Source organism: Gossypium raimondii, chromosome 2 (genome assembly GCF_025698545.1).
Source record: "Gossypium raimondii isolate GPD5lz chromosome 2, ASM2569854v1, whole genome shotgun sequence".
NCBI classification, from domain to species: domain Eukaryota; kingdom Viridiplantae; phylum Streptophyta; class Magnoliopsida; order Malvales; family Malvaceae; genus Gossypium; species Gossypium raimondii.
In genome coordinates, this window is record NC_068566.1 from 7,044,354 (window position 1) to 7,058,366 (window position 14,013).

A 14,013-nucleotide genomic window follows, 5' to 3' on the forward strand; every position below is an offset into this window, starting at 1 on the left:
TCAATACACTAGCTTGCAACTATGGTTGAATGATATGTTTATGTCTTGTGTGATAAGCATAGGAAACGGGTGTGGAAAGGTAATGAAATAATAAGTTTATGCTTGAAGTGTAAAATGACGAAAAAAGAGGATGATGAGTTGAATTGATGTTGTTATTTAAGCTAAAATGATATTTTCATTGCAAAATTGAGAATTTCATAAATGTCTTAATGAATGGTATAATCGATAAACATTGAGTTAAATGGTAAATACGTTTTAGTATTGATCTTAATGATATTGAATTGTAAGTGAATTAAAAGGAAATTGCTAGTGATATGATTTGAATTGTAAGCATGAGAAATTGTGAAATGAATGAAAAGGAAATGAAGCATTGAATTGCATGAGTATGTATCGGGTCTAGTAGGCCCTATTTATTATGAATATAATATTTTGAGGATATATAGTGAAGAATTATAAAAGTATGTTAATAATTTGAAAATTTTAATTTAGATGAAATTTTATAACTCGGTTCAATACGTTTACAAGTGTATGTGTTCTAGTAATGCCTCGTACCATATTCCGATGTCGAATACGAGTAAGGGGTGTTACACTTTACTTTTTCCACGATTCTAGTCCGATCGGTTTGTTTCTTGATCAACAACAACAACTAATAGAATAATTTAATTTATTCAAATCCTTAGAACATTCCTACTTAAACAACTACTTTATAAATCATAATTTACACATTTGCACTCAACTTTTGTTATAAGCATAACTTAGTCCCTATTACAAACCACTTAATTAGCATTTGTAAATCAAACTCCCTAGCTAATCAATCTATAATAATTCATATGTAGTCCTACAATCTTGTATTTCATAGTTTAATACCATGCTATTTTTACAATTCAACATTTTAATCTTTGGAACTAATACTAGCTAAAATCATTTAACCAAAAAAATGTTTGTTTAATTACCAATATTAGTATCCAACAAATAACACCAAAAATTAGTTTCCTACAATGGCACTCTTCACAAACTTCACTAATTCTTAAAATTCCAACATTGGTAAGTAAATTCATGATCCTTAGGTTCCAAAAATGTAAAATACAAGTAAAAAGGATCAAAGCATACAAACTAATTTGAGCTTCAAACTAAGCAACCATGGCCGAATATCCTTCTCCCCTTACCCTCACGACATGCAAAGAAATAAAGCTTCCCCATTTTTCTTTTCTTTCCTTCCACTAAGTTATTTGTTTCCTTTATTTTATTTTATTTTTATTTTCTAACCTCGTACACTAACTTAAATTTTTAATATATATTAAACTTAAACATAAATCATTACCGGTCACTTACTACCCATTTATATATATTGGTCTATTTATTATACAAGTCCCTAAAACAATTCCTATATTATAATTTAATATAAATCACTACTTTTATCACTTATGCAATTTAGTATTTATACCTAAATTAAACACTAATTTAATGGAATTACTTACCCGAAATTCAATTCGCTCCTGATATAACACCGTAAATATTTAATAAAAATATTTACAGGTCCTGTTTACGAAAACGAGGTATCGATACCTCAAATTTCAAAACCACTAACTTTAGAACTGATACACTTGTACCTTTTCTAACTTTCCAATTAACCAAAATTATTAGACCAAGCTTCAGTTTAGTACTGTAATACTCTTGTAAATATTAATAAATAATTCTTTTTTTTACTGACTTTATCATCGAAAAACAGAATTTTAAAACAACTGTTTCTGACACTATCGACTTTCGGGTCGTTACATTCAATTAATTCCAATGCCCTAAGTTTAGGCCTCCTACATTTGGTTAGTGAGACAAGGAAAAGGAAATCTCTTTTGATATCTTGTTGCAATAATGTCAAATTTATAATGTTGACCTATCTAAGATAAGGTTACATTCTTATTTTTATAGACTTTAGAACAAGTATGCTTAGGGTTTGAACCCCTAATTTGCCAAGTTTGGTTAGTAGGGTCATTAGGGTTTAGTTTAGAGGTCCATATGTACCAAGAACATTTTGAACTGCAGACTGCCTTTAACCTCTTTGGATCATTTTTTGAGAACTTAATAAAATAACTATTCAACCTATCATACTTCTATCTTTGAACTTAAATAACATTCCAACCTCAAGTTTAGGATTACTCATGTCATTTTCTGGGTTGTACTCAGGCCAATTTTGGCCATCTAAGTCAAATTCATGTACACTATTTAACCTCCCAAAATCATCACTATCAGACAGTTCCTCTATTTCTATATCATTCATGTAATGCCCTGAAATTTCAAGTATTTGATTTGTTGGATTTAGTCAATAAATAAGTATATGATTCAATGGTTTTGAGCCTTTCAAGACTTTGTGCTAGCTTGTGGGTTTATTTATTTTTGCTTCATACGTGGGTGGTTCATTTAGTAGAAGTGGGGTCAAGTTGGGATTTTGTTTAGTGGGAGGTGGTTAGAAGTGGGATGTTATTTTGATCCTAATATCCCTCGCCTTTATTCCATTTTTGTTTCTCATGTTTTTTTTTCCTTCTTTACTGTTGTAGTTATGTTGACTTCTTTTCCCTCAAAATTTCCTTTTTTGATTTTCATTTTGGGATTTTATCTTGTGCCATGCCAAGACTGCTCATAACCTTTACAATTTAATTCTTATTATGTTATTTTTCTTCAGTGGTGGTTTCATAGTGTAAGGTAAGGTTTAAGTTCTTGTAACACTCCTAACCTATATCTGTAAGCCATTCTTTGATTCAGTAAGAAATGGTAAGAGACTTATGTGATTGAATTGAAAGATTTATAGATTATTATTGATATTGATCTGAAGGAAGTGTGTTTATTGATTATATTGTATTTGACAGGGAAAAATGTATGATTTATTTACAATTTAATTTATTATATTAAGTTCAGTAAGATCAATGTTTAACCTATTGAACTTACTAAGCTTCATTAAGCTCACTCGTGTTGTTTAATGTTTTTGTAGATTAATGTGTAATCGGGAGATCGGGTCAACACATCAAGCTACACTATCCAATTTAATCTGGTAGTTTTTGCAATGTAAATTTTGGTTTGTATGGCATGTATTGTAAAACCCCCTACTCGTATTCGTCGCCGAAATAGAGTATGAGGCATTACCAGATTTTACCGAATAATTTTTTTAAAACTCAATATAACCCCTTCATAAATATCTAATCTTCCCTGCAAATCTTAAACAGAGACCAATCCGACATAACCAATCCATTTCAATATATTTTCAAGATAGATTTATCGTATTCATAAGATAATCTCATCACATACCAAAACCAAAATTTGTTAGCCATACCAATGCCTAACTATACATTCATTTCACATTAACATCTACTTTACTAGCTTATACATGCCATTAATTTCCAAAATAAAGTTTCTTTATATACTGAGATCTTGAGGTTGATAGTGTGATGCGTCTCCGACCAAATCCAACCTCCGAGCTCTTAACACTACAAAATAGGGGAAAATGAAACAGGGTAAGCACCTTGTGCTTAGTAAGCTCATGTAACAAGAATTATACTTACCTAATATTTTCAATACAATGCAATAAACATTTATACACCCATTCCATACATTTTTCCCTATCATGCACAAACTCAACATTCAAATTAGTCCAATAATTTCCATGTATCAATAATTTATACCATGATTGATGAGCTCATCAATTCCATGATTTCCATTTCCTTGTATTTTTTTTCCATATTTATCCCATTGAATTTCTCGAAATTTCGATGGATTTTCAGGGGTACATCTAAGTGTACAAATCCAGGTCCGCCAATTCATATTCATGTGCGCACATTTCCATTTCAGAGAGCACACTCCATGAACCTCATCCTTACAATGGATTACCACCCAAAGCTAAATCCTCAGCGACAATTACCCTAATGAGCTTGGATCCGAATTACGGTCCGGCTAAATTCAGACCCTAATTGGATTACTCGTCCGGCTAAATCCATTTTCCACATATTCTTGGGAGGCTATATCGAATAGGATCACCCGTCCGGGCTAGATCCTTTTTACCGTCAATTCCTTTTCAGAGATCCATCGAATTTTCCTTTTATTCAACTAGGATTTATTTTCTCTTTTCATCAAGAATATCAATACTTCATCAATTATCACACAATAAGCATCCAACTCATATTCACATCAATAACAAACATTTTAAGCATTTAAGAATATAATTCAAGTTACACGAACTTACCTCGACACTTGTTCGTAACCAAAAATCTACTAATCCCGAACTTTTTCTTGCCTTGATCTTGCTTCGTATTTGAATTTTCTGGATCTAAATAAATAAATTTAATCATTAATCTAATATTTTTCATGTTCATATGTAACATTCTCTATAATTCCATTATTATTTATAGTGCATTCAAAGCTGTCTCACTGAGTCACAGTCACTAAATTATTTATATCTTGAGCTACGGAACTCCAAATTAAGATCCGCTAATTTTCCAAAAAACTATACTCACATATCTTATTACCATAAAATTTTCATAATTTTTGGTTTAGCCAATAAGTACAGTTTATTCTTTAAAGTTTCCCTTGTTTCACTGTTTGACAGTTCCGACCTCTCTTCACTAAAAATTAATTATCTCATTGTACAGAATTGGGATGATGTTTCCATTTGTTTCTACTGAAAATAGGATCATTTAGGATTCTAACCATATAAATTATAACTCATAATCATTTTTTACAATATTTAATGATTTTCCAAAGTCAGAAGAGGGGAACCCGAATTCATTCTGACTTTGTCTCATAAAATATATTATATCTCATGATTTACAATTCCATTGCTTACACCGTTTCTTTTATAAGAAACTAGACTCAATAAGATTTAATTTCATATTTTATTCATTCTCTAATTCTATCTCTACAATTTTTGGTGATTTTTCAAAGTTAGAGTACTGCTGCTGTCCAAAACTGTTTTAGTGTATGATGTTAATTACCATTTTTCCCTAAACTTTCAATAAATGATAATTTCATCCCTGCTTAATTAACCTCTCAATTGAGCTGATTTTTCTCAATTAACACTTTATCCCATCACTTTAAACTACTTTATAAGCTTTGGAAATCAGAATTTTAGCACTAGATTTTAATTCCAAACTTTTTCACAATTAAGTCCTACAAATCAATTTCTATTGAAATTACCTAATAAAATCATCTCATAAACAAATTAAAGCTTCAATTTCATCCTATTTCATCATAAAATTCCAGCACATATTCATAGCAACTTTCAAATTCATTCATAAAATCAAAAACTAATGAATTTAGTAATAGGACCTAGTTGTAAAAGTCTTAGAAACATAAAAATTACAAGAAAAAGGCAAGGATTAACTCACTTGGTGCAAAAATAATGAAAAACCAGCTTGAAGAAACCCTTAGGATGCTTTTGGCTGATGGGAATGCAGAAAAATAAAGAGGAATCTAGATAATTCCACTTTAGTCCTAACTTTTAAAGCAAATTTTGCAATATTCCAATTTTACCCTTAATTCTTCAATTCTCCTGATTTTTCTCAGCGTATGGCACTCAAAATATCTCCTTTTGGGGTTATTTTCAATTTATGTCCCTCTTCATTTAACAATTGAGCTATTTAACCCTTCTAGTAACTTTTACACATTTTTCGATTTACACCTGTTCACTTAATTGACTACCCAAACATTAAAATTTTCTAACGAAATTTTAATACCATATTACTAACACTTCATAAATATTTATAAAAATATTTTTGACTCAGTTTTATGAGATTGAGGTCTTGATACCTTATTTTTACCCAATTTCTTCAATAATTTCTTTTTCTAACTAACTACTAAATCGGTAAAATTTTTCTATCGATATTTTCATACGATTTTCCTATCATATAAATATTCATGAAAAATATTAAAATAAATTTCTCTTTAAATCGGATTTGTGGTTACGAAACCACTATTCCGATAACCTTGAATTTGAGCCATTACATGTATAGTGTTGGTTTTGCAATGAAATAGTTTGAATTGTGGTTGTGAATCTTAAATGTATGTATGTATGTAATTAGTAGTAGAATTTGATAAATTAATGAAATGAGTTAAATAGTTAAGTATAAGTAATTGAAATAGTTGTGATGCTATGTCATGTTGAGAACATGTTTTAGCTTGTATTGATTGATTGGTTGGGATATATAGGTGTATGTGAATATTGAGTGCAAGTTAATGTCAAAATTGGTGAGAAAAATGGCCTTAAAATGGCCTATTTTCGTCCACACGAGCAGAGACACGGACGTGTGTCTCAGCCATGTGTGACACACAGCCTAGCACTTGGGCGTGTGGTTTGGCCGTGTGTCCCCTGCACCTTAAAATTTCAAAACAGAATGCCCAGGTTTTTACACACGGCTTAGCACACGGCCGTGTGGCTGGCCATGTGACCCAAGTCAGAGAGTTACACGGGTAAAGACACGGGCTGAGACATGGCCGTATGTCTCGCATCGAATACCCACACGGCCTAGAACACGGGCGTGTCATTTGGCTGTGTGAACCACATGGCCTAGCCACACGGGCGTGTGTTCCCTACATCGAGGAAAAATTTATGAATTTCACAAAAATTTCTCTAAGTTCTCGATTTAATCCTGATTTGTTTCTAATGCCTATTTTGGGTCTCAAGGGCCCATTTAAAGGGATTATATGAAAGAATTTGTATGATTTCAGATAAAAATAGTAAATGTCATGAATTAGTTGTAATTATTCTGTAAACTCTGGAAATGCTTCGTAACCCTGTTTCGACTACGAATATGGGTTAGGGGTGTTACATTTATTGGTATCAGAGCTTTGATTTAGCCGATTCTCGAAATGTATGTAGTGCGTAAAGTGTCTAGAAATACATGCCATATAAATATGTGATAGTGTGATGTGTATGATCCAATCTAACCCTTGTTTTTCTTATAGATTGGAAAGATGTCAGATAGATTTGAAAATGCTGAACATGATGAGGCTAACAGTAGAGTACAGTCATCTAAACATGGGACAAGTAGTAATGTCCCAATTCCTCCGACTCAAGAACAAGAACTTAAAAACATGTTCTTTGGATTTATGAATCAATGGTTTAATGAATTTATGCAAGAAAGAAATCAGGCTAAACAACTTCCTCCCCCTACTATACCACTTGTAGAGCCTCCAGTTGCACCTCTACCTCCCCTGGTAACTGAATCAAGTAAACGTACTCCGATAAAAAACTCAAAAAGTTTGGGGCCCTAGAATTTCAGGGTAGGTCAGATGATGATCTAGTCAAAGCTGAATATTGGTTTCAGAATACAGTGAGAGTTTTTGAAGAAATGGCTTGTTCCCCAGATGATTATTTGAAATGTGTTGTTTCCTTACTAAAAGAGGAAGCATATAATTGGTGGATGGCTATAGTGGCCATAGTGCTGAAAGAGAAAATCACTTGGGAATTCTTTTAGAGTGAATTTAAAAAGAAACATGTCAGCAAGAGGTATTTAGACAAAAAGAAGAAGGAATCCCGTGATTTACGATAAGGTAATCAATCGATAGTCGAGTATGAAAGGGAATTTGTATACCTTGGTAGATATTCTCGAGAAATTATACCAACCGAAGAAGATGTGTATTCAATTTGAGGAAGGATTGAATGATGAAATCAGAATGATGATTGAGGGTACAGAAATACGAGAATTTTTTGTTCTGTCAGATCGTGCTCAGAAAATGGAAGAGGTATATAACCGAAAAATGCAGAGAGACAAAAGGAATAAAGAATCTTATAAAAGAAGCTCCTCCAAGTCATTTCCAACCATTTCAGCTAAAAATTCTAGAGATGAATTTAGTCGAGCCACTCCAATCCTGGAACGATCAAATAAGAATAAGGCGACTCAACAAGATTAAGGGATGACTATTAGACATACAGTTAGTGTGGTTACTGTGCAAAATGTTCCTAATCCCAAATGTAAATATTATGGGAAAAATCACTTTGGTGAATGTAAATGCAAGGCAGGAGCTTGTTATAATGTGGCGTCACCGATCATTTTATTCGAGATTGCCCTCAATTACAAAGAGAGGAAGAAGAGTTGAAAGAGAAACAGATGGCCACTTCCCAAAGAAGTAAATGTTTAGGCCAAAATAGTGCCGCTAGGACTGCTCGTTCAAGTATGAAAGATTCTGCGGCCCGGTCAGAGACTAGGGCACCTACTCGTACTTATGCTATCTGAAAGAAGGAGGAAGCTACGGCTCCGGACATAATAGCTGGTACATTCAATCTTTTTGATGCTATTGTGTATGCATTGATTGACCCTGGGTCCAAACATTCTTATATTTGCACTGCATTAGTAATAGAAAAGAAAATGCCTGTTGAGTCTACTGATTATGTATTCATGTCACTAATCTATTAGGCCAAAGTGTGATAGTTAATTTAGTGTGTCAAAATTTTCCCCTAAAAGTAAAAGACTGTGAATTTCTCGTTGATTTAATGTTGCTACCCTTTCTAGAATTTGAAGTTATTTTGGGACTAGATTGGTTAACGAAGCATGATGCTGTAGTGAATTGTTAAGAGAAACAAATTAATTTGAAATGTGGACAGGAGAAGTAATTTCAGTTGATTCTGAGAATTTGAATGATATTGTTAAAATTATTTTAACTTTTTCTGCTCAGAGATTGTTGCGTAAAGGTAATGAGGCATTTTTAGCCTACATTCTTGATACTCAGGATTTTGAATCAAAGCTAGAATAGTTACCAGTTGTTAACGAGTTTGCTAATGTGTTTCTTGAGGAATTACTGGGTTTACCACCTAATCGTGAAGTTGAGTTTGTAATTGATGTAATCCCAAGAACAACTCCTATATCAGTGAGACCATATCGTATGACACCGGTTGAGTTAAAAGAGTTAAAGACACAGTTGCAAGAGTTATTAGACAAAGGGTTCATCAGGCCAAGTATGTCTCCTTGGGGTGCACCTGTCTTATTTGTGAAAAAGAAAGACGATTCTTTGAGACTGTGTATAGACTCCAAACAGTTGAATAAGGTCACAATTAAAAATAAATATCCTTTGCTTCGTATTAACGATTTGTTTTACCAACTGAAAGGTACTGCAGTATTTTCGAAGATAGATCTCAGATCCGGGTATTATCAGTTGAAGGTTAGAGAGTGCGATGTGTTGAAGACTGCTTTCAGAACTCGGTATGGTCACTATGAGTTTCTGGTGATGCCATTTGGTTTGACCAATACTCCTACTGCTTTCATGGATTTAATGTATTGGATTTTTCAACCTTATCTGGATAGATTTTTGGTTGTATTTATTGATGATATATTGATCTATTTCAAGACAGAAACTGAGCATGCACAACATTTGAGAATTTTGTTACAAACTTTGAGAGAGAAATAGTTGTATGCAAAGTTTAACAAATGTGAATTTTGGCTTCACGAGGTTGGATTTCTAGGTCACATTGTATCAGCCAAAGGGATTCGAGTTGATCCAAGTAAAGTGTCTGCAGTGGTGAATTGGAAAACTCCAAAGAATATTACAAAAGTGCAAATTTTTCTGGGTTTAGCAGGATATTACCGATGTTTTATTAAGGAATTTTCGATGATTGCTTCGCCATTAACTCGATTGTTGTAGAAAAATGTTGAATTTGTTTGGTCTAATAAGTGTCAGCAGAGTTTTGATCAGTTGAAAAAAATGTTGACAGAAGCTCCGGTCTTGACTCAACCAGAATCAGGTGTACCATATGTTGTTTATAGTGATGCATCTCTGAATGGTTTGGGTTGTGTATTGATGTAGTCAAGAAAAGTAGTGGCCTATGCTTCTCGACAGTTAAAACCGCATGAGAAGAATTATCCTACGCATGATCTTAAGCTGGCTGCAATTGTATTTGCTTTAAAATTTTGGAGACATTATTTATACGGTGAAAAATGTTGTGTTTACATATCATAAAAGTTTGAAGTATTTGATGACTCAGAAAGAACTAAATTTAAGGTAGAGACGGTGGCTAGAATTACTAAAAGACTATGAATTGGTTATCGATTACCATCCGGGGAATGCTAATGTTGTTGCAAATGCACTTAGTCGAAAATCGTCATTATTTACTCTTCGAGCGATGAACGCTTATTTGTCTCTTAATAAAGATGATTTTGTATTAGTAGAATTGAGAACGAGACGTATGTTCCTTCAACAAATTCGAGAGTTGCAAGATAATGATCCGAAATTGGTGTTGAAATGAAAAATGGTTCAAGACAAGTTGAGTTCAGAGTATACCGTTAATGATAATAGTATGTTGTGTTATTGCAATAGAATTTGTGTTCCAAATAATTTAGATTTGAAAAATGACATTCTTTCTGAAGCTCATAATAGCATGTATTCCATTCATCCGGGTAGTATGAAGGTGTATTGTGATTTAAAAAGAATGTATTGGTGGCCGGGTATGAAACCGAAATTTTGTGAGTTTGTGGCAAAGTGTTTGATTTGTCAGCAAGTCAAAGCAGAAAATTAGGTACCAACGGGTTTGTTACAACCTGTCATGATTCCTGAGTGGAAATGGGAGCATGTCACAATGGATTTTGTATCCGAATTACCTATGACTCCGAGAAAGAAAGATTCGATCTGGGTGATTATTGATAGATTGACTAAGTCGGCACATTTTATCCCAGTCAGAATAGACTTTTCACTTTAGAATTTAGTAAAATTATATATGTCTGAAGTTGTAAGACTACATAGGGTTCCAACATCCATTATTTTGGATTGAGATTTGAGGTTTACATTAAGGTTTTGGAGTCAACTACAAGAAAATCTGAGTACTAAGCTAAATTCCAGCACAGCATTTCATCCTCAGACTGACAGGAAATCAGAATGAGTGATTCAGATTCTAGAAGACATGTTGAGATATTGAATACTCGAGTTTGGAGATAGCTAAGAAAGGTATTTACCCTTGTCCAAATTTACCTATAACAATAGTTATCAGTCTAGCATAAAAATTACACCATTTGAAGCTCTTGATGGAAGAAAATGTAAGACTCCATTGTATTGGTCTAAATTGAGTGGATCCAAGTTAGTGGGAGTCGACTTGATCAGAGAAAATGAGGAAAATGTTCAGATTATCCGGGATAGTTTGAAGGCTACTTTTGATTGTCATAAATCATATGCGAATTTGAAAAGAAGAAATATAGAATTTGTAATTGGTGATCGAGTGTTTTTAAAAGTCTCTCCTTGAAAGAAAGTACTACGATTCGGTAGGAAAGGAAAACTGAGCCCAAGATCTATTGGACTATATGAAATTGTAAAAAGAATTGGCCCTGTGGCTTATCGATTAGCTCTACCTCCAGAAGTTGAGAGAATTCATAATGTGTTTCATGTATCAATGCTGAGACGGTACAAATTCAATCCTTCACACGTGATTCCTCATGGTGAAGTTGAGTTACAACCGGATATGACGTACTTAGAAGAACCAGTGAAGATTTTGGCTCGAGAGGTTAAGGAATTACGGAATAAAAGAGTATCATTAGTTAAAGTGTGATGGTATCGTAATGGTTCGGAGGAGGCAACCTGGGAAACAGAAGGATCGATGAGATCACAATATTCGAACTTATTCTCAGGTAACAAATTTTGAGGACAAAATTCCCTAAAAGGGGAGAGAGTTGTAACAGCCCAATTTTTAATGGTGTCGGAAACAGTGATTTGAGATCACTAAATTCGACGAGTGAGTTTGAAAATTTTATTATTTAGAAATTATGAGTTAAATCTGATTTTAGGAAGACTTTTGTAATAGTGATTTGTGTTCAGAAGGATTTATTAAGTAAAGCGGTTTCAAAAACAAGGTATCGAGACCTCGATTTTATAAACTAAACTATAAATATTTTTATAAATATTTACGGAGTGTCATTGAGTTAGTAGTAAAGTTTCATTAGAAAATTTTAATGTTTCGATAGTTAATGGATTAAAAAGGATTAAATTGAAAAATGTGCAAAACTCACTAAAATGATTAAATGGTTCAAGTGTTAAATGAGAGAGGACTTAAAAGGAAAATTAGCCCAAAGAAAATGGCTGAAACAACACAAGGGTAGAAGAAATAAACAAAATTAGTGTGAACTAAGGGCAAAATGGTAATTTGGTTAAAATTAAAAATAAAACAAGTGACTAAATTGAATTCTAGACATTTCTGCTTTTAATTTTCAGTCCAAAAATGCCATTGAAGGTCCTCTAAGCTAGTTTTTCATATTTTTGCATCATGTGAGTTCAATTCTTACTATTTTTTTGAAATTTTTGTCTTTTTAAGACTTTTACAACTAGGTCCAACTATCTATTTCATTAGCTTTTGATTTTATGGGTAATTTTGAAAGTCACCATGGATGAGTGCTGGATGTTTATGATGAATTAACATGGAATTGAAGCTTTAATTTGTTATATGAAGATTTTATCAAGTGATTTCAACATATATTGATTTTAGGACTAAATTTTGAGGAACAAAAGAATTAGGTTTTGCTATTAAATTTCTATGTATCAAAGGCTATAAGATAGCCTAGAATAATTAGAGAATTTTTCAACTGAGAAAAATTAGCTCAATTAACGGGATAATTGGTCAGGGACTGAATTGTCAAAACTGTAAAAGTTAGGGTAATTGTGTAATTTTGAAATTTGATGGGTATAAATTGTGGAATGAAATTTAAATATATGCTAAGGAAAGAAAAAAATTCACATTCTAGATCAAGAGCTCGTAGATCAACTAGAAAAAAAAGGGAAATTAGCCGAGTAGTCTCTGAACTATTACCAATTTTACAATCCAACCCAGGTAAGTTCATATGGTTAAAATTTCATGATTATTTTTTAATTTAGGAATGGTATAATGTATTTATTCATATCTTTTGTTGAAATTAAGGTTATTGTAAAAGTATGAAAATTGAATTGAATGTTTAAAATGAGTAGAACGCAGGATTGAGTACGATCGTTTCGTGACAAAGAATGAATTGACGGATAAGACCATGGTTGGACCATGGCAATATTTAAATGTAAGACCATAGCTTAGCTATGGCATTTTAATGAAAAGATCATAATTGGGTTATGGCACCTTGAATGTAAAACCATGGTTGAACCATGGCAATATATATACATGTGTAAGACCATAGCTGGGCTATGACATTCATATGATAATACCGTAATTGGCTTATGGCACTACAAATGTAAGACCATGGCAAGGCCATGGCAATGCATATGTAAGACTGTAGTTGGACTGTGGCACAAAAAGAACGATGTACTCATATCCATAAGCCGTTCTTCGATCCAGTAAGAACTGGTAAAAGACTTATGTGATTGAATTGAAAGATTTATAGATTATTATTGATATTGATCTGAAGGAAGTGTGTTTATTGATTATATTGTATTTGACAGGGAAAAATGTATGATTTATTTGCAATTTAATTTATTATATTAAGTTCGATAAGATCAATGTTTAACCTATTGAACTTACTAAACTTCATTAAGCTTACTCATGTTGTTTAATATTTTTGTAGATTAAAGTGTAATCGGGAGATCGGGTTAACATATCAAGCTACATTATCTAGTTTAATCCGGTAGTTTTTGCAATGTAAATTTTGGTTTGCATGTACATGGTTGGTTTGGCAATGAAATAGTTTAAATTGTGGCTGCGAATCTTAAATGTTTGTATGTATGTAATTAGTAGTAGAATTTGATAAATAAATGAAATGTGTTAAATAGGTAAGTATAAGTAATTGAAATATTTGTGATGTTATGTCATGTTGAAAACATGTTTTAGCTTGTATTGATTGCTTGGTTAGGATATGTTGGTGTATGTGAATGTTGACTGCAGGTTAATGTTAAAATGGGTGAGAAAAGTGGCCTTAAAATGACTTATTTTTGTCTACACGGGCGTGTGTCTCAGCCGTGTGTGACACAGGGCCTCGCATATGGGCGTGTGGTCTGGCCGTGTGTCTCCTACACCTTAAAATTTGAAAATAAAATGCTGAGGTTTTTACATACGGCTTAGCACACGGGTGTTTGGCTCGG